General features: G+C 41.5%; 1 pseudogene; it reads right to left on the reverse strand.

Annotated features, from left to right (window-relative positions):
• Window positions 1–4,389: 4,389 nt before the first annotated feature.
• On the reverse strand, window positions 4,390–16,783 carry LOC121304071 (annotated as a pseudogene).
• Between the last annotated feature and the right edge of the window lie 6 nt (window positions 16,784–16,789).

The raw sequence follows: 16,789 nt of genomic DNA on the forward strand, positions 1-16,789 counted from the left end.
TTAAAAATGCTTTGATTTCCTCTCCATCACAAGGCAAGAACACTATTTTCCTTTTTCTTACTCTTATTCAGGTCTCGCTTCCCTATACAATACAAAAAATACACAATACAAAATCCAAAGCTCACTGACGTTGTTTTACTGTGCTACACAATGCTACTTCCACCTGGATCACTGTAACAAACAGATCTACACCCTCAGCCAACCATTTAGAGTTCCCAGAATAAGAACAGGTTACTGCACCAAAAACTAACCCTATTCGGTACAGCAGGTCTGTATGACAGCGAAAAAACAAATTCAGGGTTCACATTGCTGTGCAAAAAAAATGGTAGGAAATATTTATTAATACTCAACGTTAGTTATAGAACGCTTAATATCCTCGGCACACATTTAGCTCAATATAGCATCTGTATAGTGTATCAGTGGCTAAATCAGGGGATAGCGGAGTGAAAACTCCATACAACAAACAATCAATCAAAAGACCGGGAACATAAGAATAGAAAATCACAGTTAAAAAAATCCTCTTTGCAAAAAGCAAAAGTCCCAAACCAATCGTTCATCAGTTAACCAAGGAGAAAAATATATATACGCATCCAAAAAACAACAACAACAAAAAAAAATAATAATAATTGTAATCCACCCAGCAAGGTTGTAAGGAAATGGAAAAACTCACCCCAGGCCAGGAAAGGAAGCCCTCACCCCAGCCCAGGAAAGGAAGACCTCACCCCAGCCCAGGAAAGGAAGACCTCACCCCAGCCCAGGAAAGGAAGACCTCACCCCAGCCCAGGAAAGGAAGACCTCACCCCAGCCCAGGAAAGGAAGACCTCACCCCAGCCCAGGAAAGGAAGACCTCACCCCAGCCCAGGAAAGGAAGACCTCACCCCAGCCCAGGAAAGGAAGACCTCACCCCAGCCCAGGAAAGGAAGACCTCACCCCAGCCCAGGAAAGGAAGACCTCAACCCAGCCCAGGAAAGGAAGCCCTCACCCCAGCCCAGGAAAGGAAGCCCTCACCCCAGCCCAGGAAAGGAAGACCTCACCCCAGCCCAGGAAAGGAAGGTGAGCAATAAAGAAAAGAACTATGAAATAATAAACTCACCGAAGGGAAACAAAACCTCAGTACTAGCTCTCCCCTCCCCTCTATCCTTGGCGCTTCCATTTTTTAAACAAAACGCCCCCTCTCCTCAGGCTTTATGCCTAATTATAATCTTAAAGGGACATGCACCACTAAGACTCTAGCCTGCATTAACGTATGTTCATTACAGACTGAAAACAAACATGGTTTAAACTTTATCACAGGATATAAGAACATAATGAAATATTTACCTGGCCAGGCATAATACCAGTTTAAATTAAACACTGGCAAGTGATGCAGTTCTAGCAGCACACATTGTGATGTGATGCCACATCATTACCATCCTTTAACCATGGCTCCATGAAAGAGCGAACTCGCCCCCACCAGATAATAGGGTTGACAATTGCAGAATCGGGAATGAGGGTGTTGTGGTTGGACAAAGAGGTACTAGAACTGATCACAACCGAGGCAAATGACAATAAACATGTATTAGCCCCCCTCCCCCCTCACCTTGATTGTGTTTTCTGCATAAGCTGCTTTATATGTCCTTCATTTGTTCAAAGGTTTCACTTAAATGTGAAACAATGTTTTAGAATGTTGTACGGATTTTGCTGCTTCCAACAATTTGACATACAGCACCAAACCTTACATTCTTTCAATTCCATTTTGGTGCAAATTCCAGGGACTCTCGCAGACACGGCTACAGTATTTTCATACGTGTTGATGTGTAAAGCAAGTATAGGGTCTGCAAGCTGAAAATGAATAGATTACATGATGATTTAACTTTCGAGTCTGCAGGGCTCCATGTGGAACTGCAGTTATTTGTGATCAAATGCAATGCATACAGAAAGAACTGGCACCATTGACCATAAGCACATTTTTACATGATTTCTACCCAAATATTCATTCTTTCTTTATTATGTTATAAATTCTACTTGATTTTTAAAAATCATTCACCTGAATTAAAAAAAAAAAAACAACCAAAAAAAAAAACACCCAAAAATCAGAACCCATAGTAATAAACCATCACTCTGATTTATCAGTAAACACTCCCCCCTTGTGTACATATATAGACATGAAGATTCAAATAAATGTGTATTCATATCAGCTGCATTTTTAAATACAAAATTACCTGTTTCATTGTCAAGTGCTATGTTTTTCTAGTTGATTCTATATTCTCAAACAAAAATATTATTGGGTAAGAGATAGATGTGTCTGGATCAAACAGGTTTGTCAAGAAGACTTTTTTATCATAGGTATAGAGGCCATGAGATATCCTAAAGTAGGTAATCTAAATGTAAAACTAAATTGCCAAAATGGTTTAATAGATCAATTAAAAAAAATATTCAGCGAAAAAAGGCACTTTACAGAGCATTAAAAAGGACCAAAAAGAAAGTACACAGAAAGAGTACACAGAACTGCAAATGCAAGTCAAAAAGGAAGTTAGAAAGGCCAAGAGAGAAATAGAAATGAACATTGCTAAGGGAGCTAAAACCAATTCCAAAATGTTTTTCCAATATTACAACAGCAAGCGAACATTCAAAGAGGAGATTAAATGTTTAAGAGATACAAATGGCAAAATCGTAGAGGAAGAAAAAAAAATAGCAAATATGTTAAATGATTACTTTTCACAAGTTTTTACAAAGGAAGATACTGACAACATGCCCCACATGTCATCCAGTTCCTATCCAGTTTTAAATAACTTTAGCATAACTGAGGCAGAAGTGTTAAAGGGACTAGGAGCTCTTAAAATAAACAAATCCCCTGGGCCGGATGAGATCCTCCCAGTAGTACTCAAAGAAATGAAAGAAGTAATTTACAAACCGCTAACCAAGATCATGCAGCAGTCTCTTGACACAGGGGTGGTACCGACAGACTGGAAAATTGCAAACGTAATACCGATCCACAAAAAGGGAAACAAAACTGAACCAGGTAACTACAGACCAGTAAGCCTGACTTCTATTATATGCAAACTTATGGAAACTATAATAAGATCCAAAATGGAAAATTACCTATATGGTAACAGGGTACTGGGAGACAGTCAACATGGTTTTAGGAAAGGGAGATCGTGTCTAACTAACTTGCTTGATTTTTTTGAGGATGCAACATCGATAATGGATAATTGCAAAGCATATGACATGGTTTATTTAGATTTCCAGAAAGCTTTTGACAAAGTCCCGCACAAAAGATTAATTCTCAAACTGAACGCAGTTGGGATTCAGGGAAACACATGTACATGGATTAGGGAGTGGTTAACTTGTAGAAAACAGAAAGTACTGATTAGAGGAAAAACCTCAGAATGGAGTGTGGTAACCAGCGGTGTACCACAGGGATCAGTATTAGGTCCTCTGCTATTCCTAATCTACATTAATGATTTAGATTCTGGTATAGTAAGCAAACTTGTTAAATTTGCAGACGACACAAAAGTAGGAGGAGTGGCAAACACTGTTGCAGCAGCAAAGGTCATTCAAAATGATCTAGACAAGATTCAGAACTGGGCAGACACATGGCAAATGACATTTAATAGAGAAAAGTGTAAGGTACTGCACGCAGGAAATAAAAATGTACATTATAAATATCATATGGGAGATATTGAAATTGGAGAAGGAATCTATGAAAAAGACCTAGGAGTTTTTGTTGACTCAGAAATGTCTTCATCTAGGCAATGTGGGGAAGCTATAAAAAAGGCTAACAAGATACTCGGATACATTGTGAAAAGTGTTGAATTTAAATCAAGGGAAGTAATGTTAAAACTGTACAATGCACTTGTAAGACCTCATCTTGAATATTGTGTGCAGTTCTGGTCACCTCGCTATAAAAAAGATATTGCTGCTCTAGAAAGAGTGCAAAGAAGAGCGACCAGAATTATTCCGGGCTTAAAAGGCATGTCATATGCAGACAGGCTAAAAGAATTGAATCTGTTCAGTCTTGAACAAAGAAGACTACGTGGCGACCTAATTCAAGCATTCAAAATTCTAAAAGGTATTGACAGTGTCGACGCAAGGGACTTTTTCAGCCTGAAAAAAGAAACAAGGACCAGGGGTCACAAATGGAGTTTAGAAAAAGGGGCATTCAGAACAGAAAATAGGAGACACTTTTTTACACAGAGAATTGTGGGGTCTGGAAGTTGAAGCTGACACCCTGGGATCCTTCAAGAAGCTGCTTGATGAGATTTTGGGATCAATAAGCTACTAACAACCAAACGAGCAAGATGGGCCGAATGGCCTCCTCTCGTTTGTAAACTTTCTTATGTTCTTATGTTCTTAATACAAGACAATAGAAACTTCTGTCTCTAATTTCAGACAGTAAAACAACACAGGTTTCCATACATAGATTGATTTTATCTGTTTTCTAGTCATAGTTTGAAAAATTGACGTGAACATATGCACAGCTTTATTAATCACTGTGTAAAGTGTATCAATGTAGTAATAAGTAACCAAAATATATTATTTAACAATTGGTAATATATTAAGTGCTGTTTTCTTTAACATTCACTTAAAATCGAAACCCTTTTCACTCATGTGATGAACTTGTTTAACCTGGAAATGATAAACACAATGCTGTTTAAAAAAATCCAACAAAACATTAAACTCATTTCTGTTTACATGTTAGTAAGCTAGTTATGAATGGTATTAATGCTCTTTGTTAGTGTGCTGTAAATGAACTCCATTCACACCTGCAGAATATTTACCAAATAATTTAAATGATAATTTTCTTCACTCCATTGAGTTTAAAAGTTTAGATTAAAAGAATCTTAATTTCTCCTTGATATATAACAGCAATGACCCCCCCCCCATATCCATACCCATATACACACACCCCCCAGCACCTTTAGTAAACTACAAAACACCTGGTCAACCCTTTAACCCCAGAGGAAATTATCTTTACTGAAACTCTTGACCTGGAACTGCCCCCCCCCCCCCCCCCCCCCCCCCCATCAGTGTGCAGCGGCCAGCAGGGTCACAGCTTCATTATTATTATTATTATTATTATTATTAGGCATCCCTTTTGTTTATACTGAACACAGTGGGCTAGTCCACTTTTATAACTGCCTTCACAGGGCAGATTCTGAGGGGGACAGAAATAGGAAAGCCAGGACAGAACACTGGAAATATTCTCCCTGTAAACCTCTGTTTAAAAGTGTAGATGGGTGTCAGATCACTGGCGTCAAAGAATGCCACCTCCCCCCCGTCACAGTCCAGCTGAACTCTGATCTTCTGGGGTTTCTTCTCCACAGTGAGTTGTGTCCATGGTGAGGTCCTTGCCCAGTACTGATCCCCCTTCAGCAGGGTTATAACCCAGTATCCTGCTCTTAGGTTTGCAGTGATATTCCCTTTCCTCTGGCTGGACTCTTCCATCACACCCAGAAAACAGTCCATTTTTTTTCAACATCGATTTCCCAGTAGTGTTTCCCTGAAGTGAATCCCTCAGAACCCAGCACACAAGGAAGCTCATTGAACCGCTCTGTGTTGTCAGGAAGCTGCTGCCACTCATCAGATTTTCCCTGAAAGCTGTCTCGCACCCCTGTTAGATCCTCAGACACAATCAATGTAGGGTGTGCTGTATTGGGATCCAGAGTCACTGGAGCTGAGAGAGGAAATAAGAGATTTGAATACATTAGGAGGCAGGAGTATTTATGTAGGTGTATTCCACTTAGCATTATAATACAACAGATATTATTCAACATCAATTATACCCTGTTAGCCAATTAGCCTGTTAAAACCAGATTAATTCACAGTGTTTAAAAACTCTGCCCTGATTGGCTGAGAGGAGGAGCAGTATATTAATACTAATGGATGATTTGAGTAGAACTCTGTATCCTGTAGGTTTATTCCTGAAACTGTGAACTTAACGCAGGAGCTGAGCTGAGAATTTGCAATGTAAATAATTCCCATGGAAACACATTAAGCTGTAAAGCACGATGTATCAGTCATTCTTCATACCAAACATGGATATTTAAATATCCCCTCCTGTATATTAATATTAATCAGGTCATTTGCTTTGGTGTGTGCCGTTTCTCTTCTTAAAACAGAAATGCATGGAAACATATTTCCTAAAACGCATGATAAAAGCAGTGTTTGCCCATGTAACCCCAACAATGTCTTAAAGGAAAAGACAACCCTTCATACATACAGTATTGACCTCTATTGATAGATTACACTTTAAACAAGTTATTAAAATGAAATTAAGATATTGTTGGGCTCATGGAGACTGTCGTATTTGCATTCTGATGAAGTCAGTGGACCATTGCTTGTCAAAGCAAATCTAAACAAAACAAACACACAGATTTGTCACAGACTTTAAACGGGGCTTAGCACCCCCAAACCTATTGCTAATTTCCAAACTTTTCTTTAGTCTTGGCACAAACAATTAGCTGTATTTCAGTTACAGTACCATTTTTCACAGAATATTACTGACAGTATAAGCAACCAGTATTTTTTTTTTAATGCACAGATACTTGATACTTAACAAATGTAGTCTCCCATCATGTTCTCGTTATACTGTCCTTGGTAGCGGCGTTCAAAGTCCAGTATATCCTGGTGGAAGCGCTCGCCTTGCTCCTCTGAGTACGCTCCCATGTTCTCCTTGAATTTATCAAGATAAGCATCAAGGATATGGACTTTGAGGGACATCCTACAGCCCATTGTGTCGTAGTTCTTCACCAGAGTCTCAACCAGCTCCACATAGTTTTCGGCCTTGTGATTGCCCAGGAAGCCCCGAACCACTGCGACAAAGCTGTTCCAAGCTGCTTTCTCCTTACTAGTGAGCTTCTTGGGGAATTCATTGCACTCCAGGATCTTCTTTATCTGTGGTCCGACGAAGACACCGGCTTTGACCTTTGCCTCAGACAGCTTAGGGAAGAAGTCTTGAAGGTATTTGAAGGCTGCCGACTCCTTATCTAGAGCTCTGACAAATTGTTTCATAAGGCCCAATTTGATGTGCAGTGGTGGCATCAGCACCTTCCGCTGGTCCACCAGTGGTTCCCACTTGACGTTGTTCCTCCCCACAGAGAACTGGGTCCGCTGTGGCCAGTCCCGCCTGTGGTAGTGCGCCTTGGTGTCCCTGCTGTCCCAAAGGCAATGATAGCAGGGAAACTTGGTAAAACCACCTTGGAGACCCATCAGGAATGCCACCATTTTGAAGTCTCCTATGACCTCCCAGCCGTACTCATCATACTTCAAGGCATCCAGCAAGGTCTTGATGCTGTTGTAATCCTCTTTGAGGTGCACTGAGTGAGCCAGGGGAAGAGACGGGTACTTGTTACCATTATGGAGCAGCACGGCTTTGAGGCTCCTGGATGAGCTGTCAATGAAGAGGCGTCACTCATTCTGGTTACAGGCGATTCCGATTGCCTCGAACAGACTGGTCACACTGTGGCAGAAGCAGAGCCCATCTTGATGGGTGAAGAAGCTGGAAAAAGGTTGGTGACGCTTCCTCTGATCTGCGACTTGCACACTTTCATCCAACAAGTTCCACTGCTTGAGCCTAGACATCAAAAGCTCGGCATTGGACTTGGTGAGACCAAGATCTCTAATCAAGTCGTTGAGGTCTTTTTGGTTAGGGTAGTATGGGTTTCTCTCCTCAGCTCCACCTCTGAAATTGTCATCTGGAACTATAACGTCTTCCTCGCTCTCTGACTTGCTGCTCTCTTCTAAAGACGGCTGCTCTCTCTCCGGAGGAGTGGGTACGGGGAGCTCATGGCAGTGTGGCACCGGGGCGATGGATGAAGGAAGGTCCGGATACGTGATAGCAGGTGCATTCTTGCCAGTCCGACGTTTGGAAGGGTCCACCATGCAGAAGTAGCAGTTGCTTGAGTGGTCAGTGGGTTCCCGCCAAATTCTTGGGATAGCGAACTTCATGGCTCTCTTTTCCCCTCTGTACCATCCTACAAAAATACATTTATTTCACCCATGACTAACGTGTAAGAGATTCTCACAACATTTTTCATATATGATATATTTTTTCAATAACATTGAAAATTGTAAAACATTTTAAAATTAAAAACTTTTACAATTTTAAAAATTTTAACAAATTTTATAACATAAAATTCCGAGCAACAATTGTCCATCTTACCTTCCAGAGTTTTTTTGCAGTGCTCGCAGGTGAAATGAGGTGCCCAGGGTTTGTCTTGATCCCTGACAGGCATGCCGAAATATGCCTTGTAGGCCTCACACATCTTAGCAGATGCTTCCACTGAGTACTTTTTCGCTCTTGTCTTGATAAATTGGTCGCAGACATAGCAAAATGCGTCTGCCGGATGCTTGCAGCCTCTTGATGCCATCTCAGAAAAATGCAGATATGTATCCACTTAGGCAGCTGGAACTAAACTGAACTGGTGCGCTTAAGGCCCCTGTATTTATACTACTATTTATATTACTGGAAAGTTCTAGAAAGTTCTAGAAGTTACTCCAAGTTTACTCAGCACTGAATCTATCTGGACTGTTCTGGAAAATAGGTAAATTTCAAAATATCACTGTCCTGGTCACAAAAGCAAAGTTTGTGGGGAATAATAGCCATTTTCTATACTTTTGAGGCATAAGCAATTAGGAAATAACACTTACTACCTAGGAACCAAAAAAAAAAAAAATTGTTACACGGTGTTTTCAGAGGGGGGCCACTGTCACTGATAAGACATCAGTGTGAGGGCCGCCACACCGCTTTTTCACATTTGTGTATTGTCAGGGGCCTCACGTCAGGGGCCTGCACTGAAGTCCACCAGGGGCCACCAGTGGCCCGCGGGCCTTGCAATGAAGAACACTGGTCTATGGCAAGTGCAGAGTCCAATACAAGTGTAGAGTCTATGGCATGTCCATTTTTTCTTCTCTCAGAAATGTTTGTTTAGCTACTGTTTGCTAACCAACGAATATTCGAACAAATATTTAAATCTTGGCCAGATATCCGAGCATGAAAAATGCCATGTTCATCCCAGCACTAAAAAACTGCACCACTGGCTAATGGGAAGTTTTTTTTTTAAAGTGCATTTTTTTCCTTGTCATTGCAAAGGTTTTCTTATCTGTTAAAGGAAATGGTTCTTATAGTAATAGAAATTCTAACATAAATGGACTTAAACAGACGTAACCAGAGATAGCGGCAAGTGGTCAAAAACAATATGCAGCAAACAAGAAGCCCTGTTGCTGGTGATGTTTACTATCAGCTGGTCTAACGTGAGGCTCGGTGCCAATACAGTGAATATTGGAAGTGCACTGCGTGTTTAAGCTGAAGCATATCTAGACTGGCAACATCTTCTTTAAATCCTTTTAGTCCCCTTTGACTAGCATATTTATAGAATATTTTCTCATTAAAACAAGTTGGCTGGAAATGTGCTGCACACAGTCTAGAAACAGCAGGGTCAGAACTCCTTCCTCCTATAATATACAGCCACTGCTTTAGAAACAGCAGGGACAGAACTCCTTCCTCCTATAATATACAGCCACCGCTTTAGAAACAGCAGGGACAGAACTCCTTCCTCCTATAATATACAGCCACCGCTTTAGAAACAGCAGGGACAGAACTCCTTCCTCCTATAATATACAGCCACCGCTTTAGAAACAGCAGGGACAGAACTCCTTCCTCCTATAATATACAGCCACCGCTTTAGAAACAGCAGGGACAGAACTCCTTCCTCCTATAATATACAGCCACCGCTTTAGAAACAGCAGGGACAGAACTCCTTCCTCCTATAATATACAGCCACCGCTTTAGAAACAGCAGGGACAGAACTCCTTCCTCCTATAATATACAGCCACCGCTTTAGAAACAGCAGGGACAGAACTCCTTCCTCCTATAATATACAGCCACCGCTTTAGAAACAGCAGGGACAGAACTCCTTCCTCCTATAATATACAGCCACCGCTTTAGAAACAGCAGGGACAGAACTCCTTCCTCCTATAATATACAGCCACCGCTTTAGAAACAGCAGGGACAGAACTCCTTCCTCCTATAATATACAGCCACCGCTTTAGAAACAGCAGGGACAGAACTCCTTCCTCCTATAATATACAGCCACCGCTTTAGAAACAGCAGGGTCAGAACTCCTTCCTCCTATAATATACAGCCACCGCTTTAGAAACAGCAGGGACAGAACTCCTTCCTCCTATAATATACAGCCACCGCTTTAGAAACAGCAGGGACAGAACTCCTTCCTCCTATAATATACAGCCACCGCTTTAGAAACAGCAGGGACAGAACTCCTTCCTCCTATAATATACAGCCACCGCTTTAGAAACAGCAGGGACAGAACTCCTTCCTCCTATAATATACAGAACAGCAGGGACAGAACTCCTTCCTCCTATAATATACAGCCACCGCTTTAGAAACAGCAGGGACAGAACTCCTTCCTCCTATAATATACAGCCACCGCTTTAGAAACAGCAGGGACAGAACTCCTTCCTCCTATAATATACAGCCACCGCTTTAGAAACAGCAGGGACAGAACTCCTTCCTCCTATAATATACAGCCACCGCTTTAGAAACAGCAGGGACAGAACTCCTTCCTCCTATAATATACAGCCACCGCTTTAGAAACAGCAGGGACAGAACTCCTTCCTCCTATAATATACAGCCACCGCTTTAGAAACAGCAGGGACAGAACTCCTTCCTCCTATAATATACAGCCACCGCTTTAGAAACAGCAGGGACAGAACTCCTTCCTCCTATAATATACAGCCACCGCTTTAGAAACAGCAGGGACAGAACTCCTTCCTCCTATAATATACAGCCACTGCTTTAGAAACAGCAGGGACAGAACTCCTTCCTCCTATAATATACAGCCACTGCTTTAGAAACAGCAGGGACAGAACTCCTTCCTCCTATAATATACAGCCACCGGTTTAGAAACAGCAGGGACAGAACTCCTTCCTCCTATAATATACAGCCACCGCTTTAGAAACAGCAGGGACAGAACTCCTTCCTCCTATAATATACAGCCACCGCTTTAGAAACAGCAGGGACAGAACTCCTTCCTCCTATAATATACAGCCACCGCTTTAGAAACAGCAGGGACAGAACTCCTTCCTCCTATAATATACAGCCACCGCTTTAGAAACAGCAGGGACAGAACTCCTTCCTCCTATAATATACAGCCACCGCTTTAGAAACAGCAGGGACAGAACTCCTTCCTCCTATAATATACAGCCACCGCTTTAGAAACAGCAGGGACAGAACTCCTTCCTCCTATAATATACAGCCACTGCTTTAGAAACAGCAACAGAACTCCTTCCTCCTATAATATACAGCCACCGCTTTAGAAACAGCAGGGACAGAACTCCTTCCTCCTATAATATACAGACTGCTTTAGAAACAGCAGGGACAGAACTCCTTCCTCCTATAATATACAGCCACCGCTTTAGAAACAGCAGGGACAGAACTCCTTCCTCCTATAATATACAGCCACCGCTTTAGAAACAGCAGGGACAGAACTCCTTCCTCCTATAATATACAGCCACTGCTTTAGAAACAGCAGGGACAGAACTCCTTCCTCCTATAATATACAGCCACCGCTTTAGAAACAGCAGGGACAGAACTCCTTCCTCCTATAATATACAGCCACCGCTTTAGAAACAGCAGGGACAGAACTCCTTCCTCCTATAATATACAGCCACCGCTTTAGAAACAGCAGGGACAGAACTCCTTCCTCCTATAATATACAGCCACCGCTTTAGAAACAGCAGGGACAGAACTCCTTCCTCCTATAATATACAGCCACCGCTTTAGAAACAGCAGGGACAGAACTCCTTCCTCCTATAATATACAGCCACCGCTTTAGAAACAGCAGGGTCAGAACTCCAGAACTCCTTCCTCCTATAATATACAGCCACCGCTTTAGAAACAGCAGGGACAGAACTCCTTCCTCCTATAATATACAGCCACCGCTTTAGAAACAGCAGGGACAGAACTCCTTCCTCCTATAATATACAGCCACCGCTACAGCCAGGAAGTTTAGAAACAGCAGGAGACAGATAGCCACCGCTTTAGAAACAGAAAATGAACTCCTTCCTCCTATAATATACAGCCACCGCTTTAGAAACAGCAGGGACAGAACTCCTTCCTCCTATAATATACAGCCACCGCTTTAGAAACAGCACAGCAGGGACAGAACTCCTTCCTCCTATAATATACAGCCACCGCTTTAGAAACAGCAGGGTCAGAACTCCTTCCTCCTATAATATACAGCCACCGCTTTAGAAACAGCAGGGACAGAACTCCTTCCTCCTATAATATACAGCCACCGCTTTAGAAACAGCAGGGACAGAACTCCTTCCTCCTATAATATACAGCCACCGCTTTAGAAACAGCAGGGACAGAACTCCTTCCTCCTATAATATATACAGAACCAATATACAGCCACCGCTTTAGAAACAGCAGGGACAGAACTCCTTCCTCCTATAATATACAGCCACCGCTTTAGAAACAGCAGGGACAGAACTCCTTCCTCCTATAATATACAGCCACTGCTTTAGAAACAGCAGGGACAGAACTCCTTCCTCCTATAATATACAGCCACCGCTTTAGAAACAGCAGGGACAGAACTCCTTCCTCCTATAATATACAGCCACCGCTTTAGAAACAGCAGGGACAGAACTCCTTCCTCCTATAATATACAGCCACTGCTTTAGAAACAGCAGGGACAGAACTCCTTCCTCCTATAATATACAGCCACTGCTTTAGAAACAGCAGGGACAGAACTCCTTCCTCCTATAATATACAGCCACCGCTTTAGAAACAGCAGGGACAGAACTCCTTCCTCCTATAATATACAGCCACCGCTTTAGAAACAGCAGGGACAGAACTCCTTCCTCCTATAATATACAGCCACCGCTTTAGAAACAGCAGGGACAGAACTCCTTCCTCCTATAATATACAGCCACTGCTTTAGAAACAGGTGGGGAGAGGAAACCAGCGAAACTAAACATTCAGTGATTTTTTGACCTTAACATTTTATTGTTGCACCCAAAAGTGCGCACTGTGGCATTTAGATTTTTTTTAATGTAATTTATGTCTATAATATACCCAACCACCATAGAACTATAAAACATATATATACATTTTCTTTATGACAGAAATATACTGTTTTTAGCATAACCCCTGTTAAAATCAATGGACATCAAATGAAAGTATGATGTCACAAGAGCTGCAAAGTTTGAATAAAAACATTTCTGACTGGTTGAAAATAAAAGATGGCCACACCAATGAAAAACAGCAGATGTGATGACATCTTAAAGTTTTAACATTTATAAATCTTTAATTTTTCAACTTTTATTAAATAAAAAGGTGTATTTAGTTTTCAGTTATAGTGTGTTTTAAGATAAGACCTTGCAAGGGTTGTTCAGCTTCAAGATGATCTCTTTGATGGATATAACTGTACTGCTACAGGTACATTTCATTGTGCATTATTATTAACTCTAGATAACTGTATCTTGCTCATACACACATTGTCAATTGTGCTTCTATGTATGCCCCCTCCTCCTCCCCTCCTCTGTGATGCTCCCCACAGTACTCACTGTACTGAACAATCCCCAGCATCTTCTCCCACACTTTGTACTTCAGAGAGCCCAGGTGCTCGGCTGCATCTATCAGCGCTCCTGAAACACACTGTGGATCCTGCAGTGTGCACTCGGCTCTGCAATAATATCCAGGAGGTAGTGCTGCTCTGTGCTTGCATTCAATACAATACAAAACAGGAACACAGGCCAGATGCTTACATACCTGCTCTTTGTGCTTTTGTAGGTCTGAAATAAAGCAGAAAAAGAACTGGACTGAATACATTCAAACCAGAACTCTCAGGAGATCTTTAGAGGAGCTGGTGTGCCTGTTAGGAACATTTTCAACTGCAGTTCCCTTCTGGTCCACTAGGAGGTGCTGTCCCACTCTGACACCAAGTTGTGGTAGAAAGGGTCCGGCACCACTTTCATTAGACAAACGGATAGTTTAATTGAGTATTAAATAAAGAAATTGAGTTGAACAAAGTGACAGCAGACACAGGGGAGTCCCCCAGGACCAGGACTGAGGTCCACTCTTCTAAGGCAGTGGTTCAACCTTTATAACCCAAAGACCCTCCAGCAAATGGAAAAATGAAATGTGTCCTGCTTTAACTTTGACTAATGAGAAAATGTTACTTTAGAAGTCTGTTTTCTTTTGAATGTGACCTGAAGACTGTGCAGCAGACTGATTGGAACATGAACTACAGTGCTTTGGCTCAGGGCAACAAGGATTATTGCACAAGTCTGGGGTTGCCAAGAAATGTTAGAATTATATGGTAATAATAATTGTTAAATATAATCTTCTTAACAGCCAAATTGTGGTGACCTACCTGAGCATGCCTCACCACCCACAGGTTAAAGATCACTGTTCTGAGGCATATAGGCTGTTTCAGAGGACGTTTGAATCCTCAGCAACCCGCTGCCCTGCCCAGTGGTGGTGAACTCACCTACTGTACCAGTTCAGCAGTGTGTGCTGGAGAGCCTGGTCAGAACACGGGTGAGGGAAGAGCTAAGTGGCAGTTTTAACTGACAATTTCCCATCTTTTTCAACTTTGTCAGCTCTTCCTGTCACTTCAAATTTTGTTTTTTGTTTTAATAATACTTTTCATTGTACTTGAGCTGAAAACTGAATTTGGTGTTACTGTAACGTCAATAAAAACTAACAAAATCCCCTTGGCTTTTACTCCTGATAATTAGAAATACCGATCAGATACAATGTTTTATTATCCCTCGAAGTTCATATTAATCAGCGTTGACTATATATTCCACAATAAGGAATGTAATAAAACTGCTTTAAATGATCACATACGAACAGTAGATACAACCTCGTCATACAAGTTTGAAAAACTGAGAGCAAGTTAAGTTACGTGATCAATACCTGCAGGCGTAAGATGTCTTCAGCTTCCATCTCCCTTTCTATCACTGTAATTGTGTCTGAAAGGGATGAGATTTCTCTTGTAAGTTTTTCAATCTTCTCTTTCATGATTCTTCCCTTGTGTTCCTCTTCCCCCCTCAGTGCAGCTGTCCTGGCCTTTTCTTCATCTCGTAGAAACCGGTGAAGTTTCTCAAACTCCTCCTTTATCTGCCTCTCTGTTTGCTGGGCTTGTTTCTAGAACAAGACAAAGAAGAACACTTTAGAATTGGGCTGGGCGTCCAGTGAAAATGGATGTTTTGTATTTTTTTTAATCAGTAATCTAGTTTACCGTGATGTGCTCTGCTGTGTTATCACATTCTTCTTTAACTTTATTAACATGTTCAAGCTTGTCCTGCAAGGGCTTCGGTGCAGGCTTGAGTTTTCCCTGAAATGAGGAAGAAGAATGTAGTGTCTGAGAATTAGATTGTGTGTCTGAATTATACTGTGCATCTGATGCTTAACAGGTCTGATGAGGTGCTTTTGTAAATAATTTGCACTAAATAATATTTAAACCTGATGAACTTGATAGAAACGAGTGGTCTGTATTGAATAATTGATATAGTACTTACAGGTAATATTTCAACACATGTGAATAAACAAAAAAAAAAAGACTAACAATACTTAACTGTAGACCCTCTGTTTTCACAACCTTTTAACCTATATTAAAGTTCCACTGTAAAGCACACTCACTGCCCCCCAGTTGAATCAACCACAAGGCTTAGCTGGTGTTTAAAGATACAAATAGTGACTTTTACCTTATAATCCTGAGCACCTTCCTGGACTGGGCAGAATTTGTGATTCTCATGTTTCTCTGAAGTTTGACAAACAAGACAGACGGGCTCTTCATCATCCACACAGAACAGCTTCAGTTTCTCATCATGCAGACTGCAGAGTATTCCAGGAGGAGCTGCAGGTTTGTGACTGTGTTCTTTTAAGAAGGACTCCACAATGTTCCTGAGCCTGAAATCCACAGCAAGCCTCTCAATTGAAGATCTTCTCCTGCACACCGGACACTCCCGAGCTTCCTTCTCTTTCCAGCACTGATCCAGACATGCTTTACAGAAGCTATGGTTACAATGAAGAGTTACAGGATCCGTGAAAATCTCACAGCACACAGCACAGGAGAGCTCTTCTTCCAGACAAGGAGTGTTTGCTGCCATTTCTGCACAAAGTCACACCCTGTTTTGCTATCTCTAATGCGCCGGATACAAATTACTCAACATTTAAGACAATTTCACTTCCATTTTTGAGTTTCACTCAGATGTATTTCACACCAGAGAATTTATCAGAACATTCTGTGTCAGCTGAAAACATGTCGTAACACACTTGTTTTTGTTCTTTTATTCTGATAAAATAGTTTACTGTTTATTTATTTATTTCTTCGGAACAGCCTGAATGTTATTGCCGTATCTGATCGACCCATCCCTACTGGATTATGGGATTGGTTTGAAATCTAGGAGATTACTAACAGTACTGGGGCAGCAGGTGTAACGTCTCACGGTCTTCAACCCGGTTGTCTGTCCCCATTCACGGGTCTCCTTTCGCACAGCAGACAGTCTCAGCAATCCCCGACGGCAATAAATCACAGACACCAGGCTTGTTAGTGATCTGACCGGTGGAAACATACAAAAGTAACTGGACATGAAGGCACACACAACTACAGGGGTGGGAGAGTGAACTAAAATAAAATCACTAGACAATAATATGCCACTACACGATTCAAACCCCCACTTATTTACAACAATACATTTTATAAGCGCTGTTTCATTAGTGAGACACTCTACAAACAGTTAACACATGTTAAGGTACATTCCAGTCAGTCGCATA

Source organism: Polyodon spathula, chromosome 36 (genome assembly GCF_017654505.1).
Source record: "Polyodon spathula isolate WHYD16114869_AA chromosome 36, ASM1765450v1, whole genome shotgun sequence".
Lineage (NCBI taxonomy): Eukaryota > Metazoa > Chordata > Actinopteri > Acipenseriformes > Polyodontidae > Polyodon > Polyodon spathula.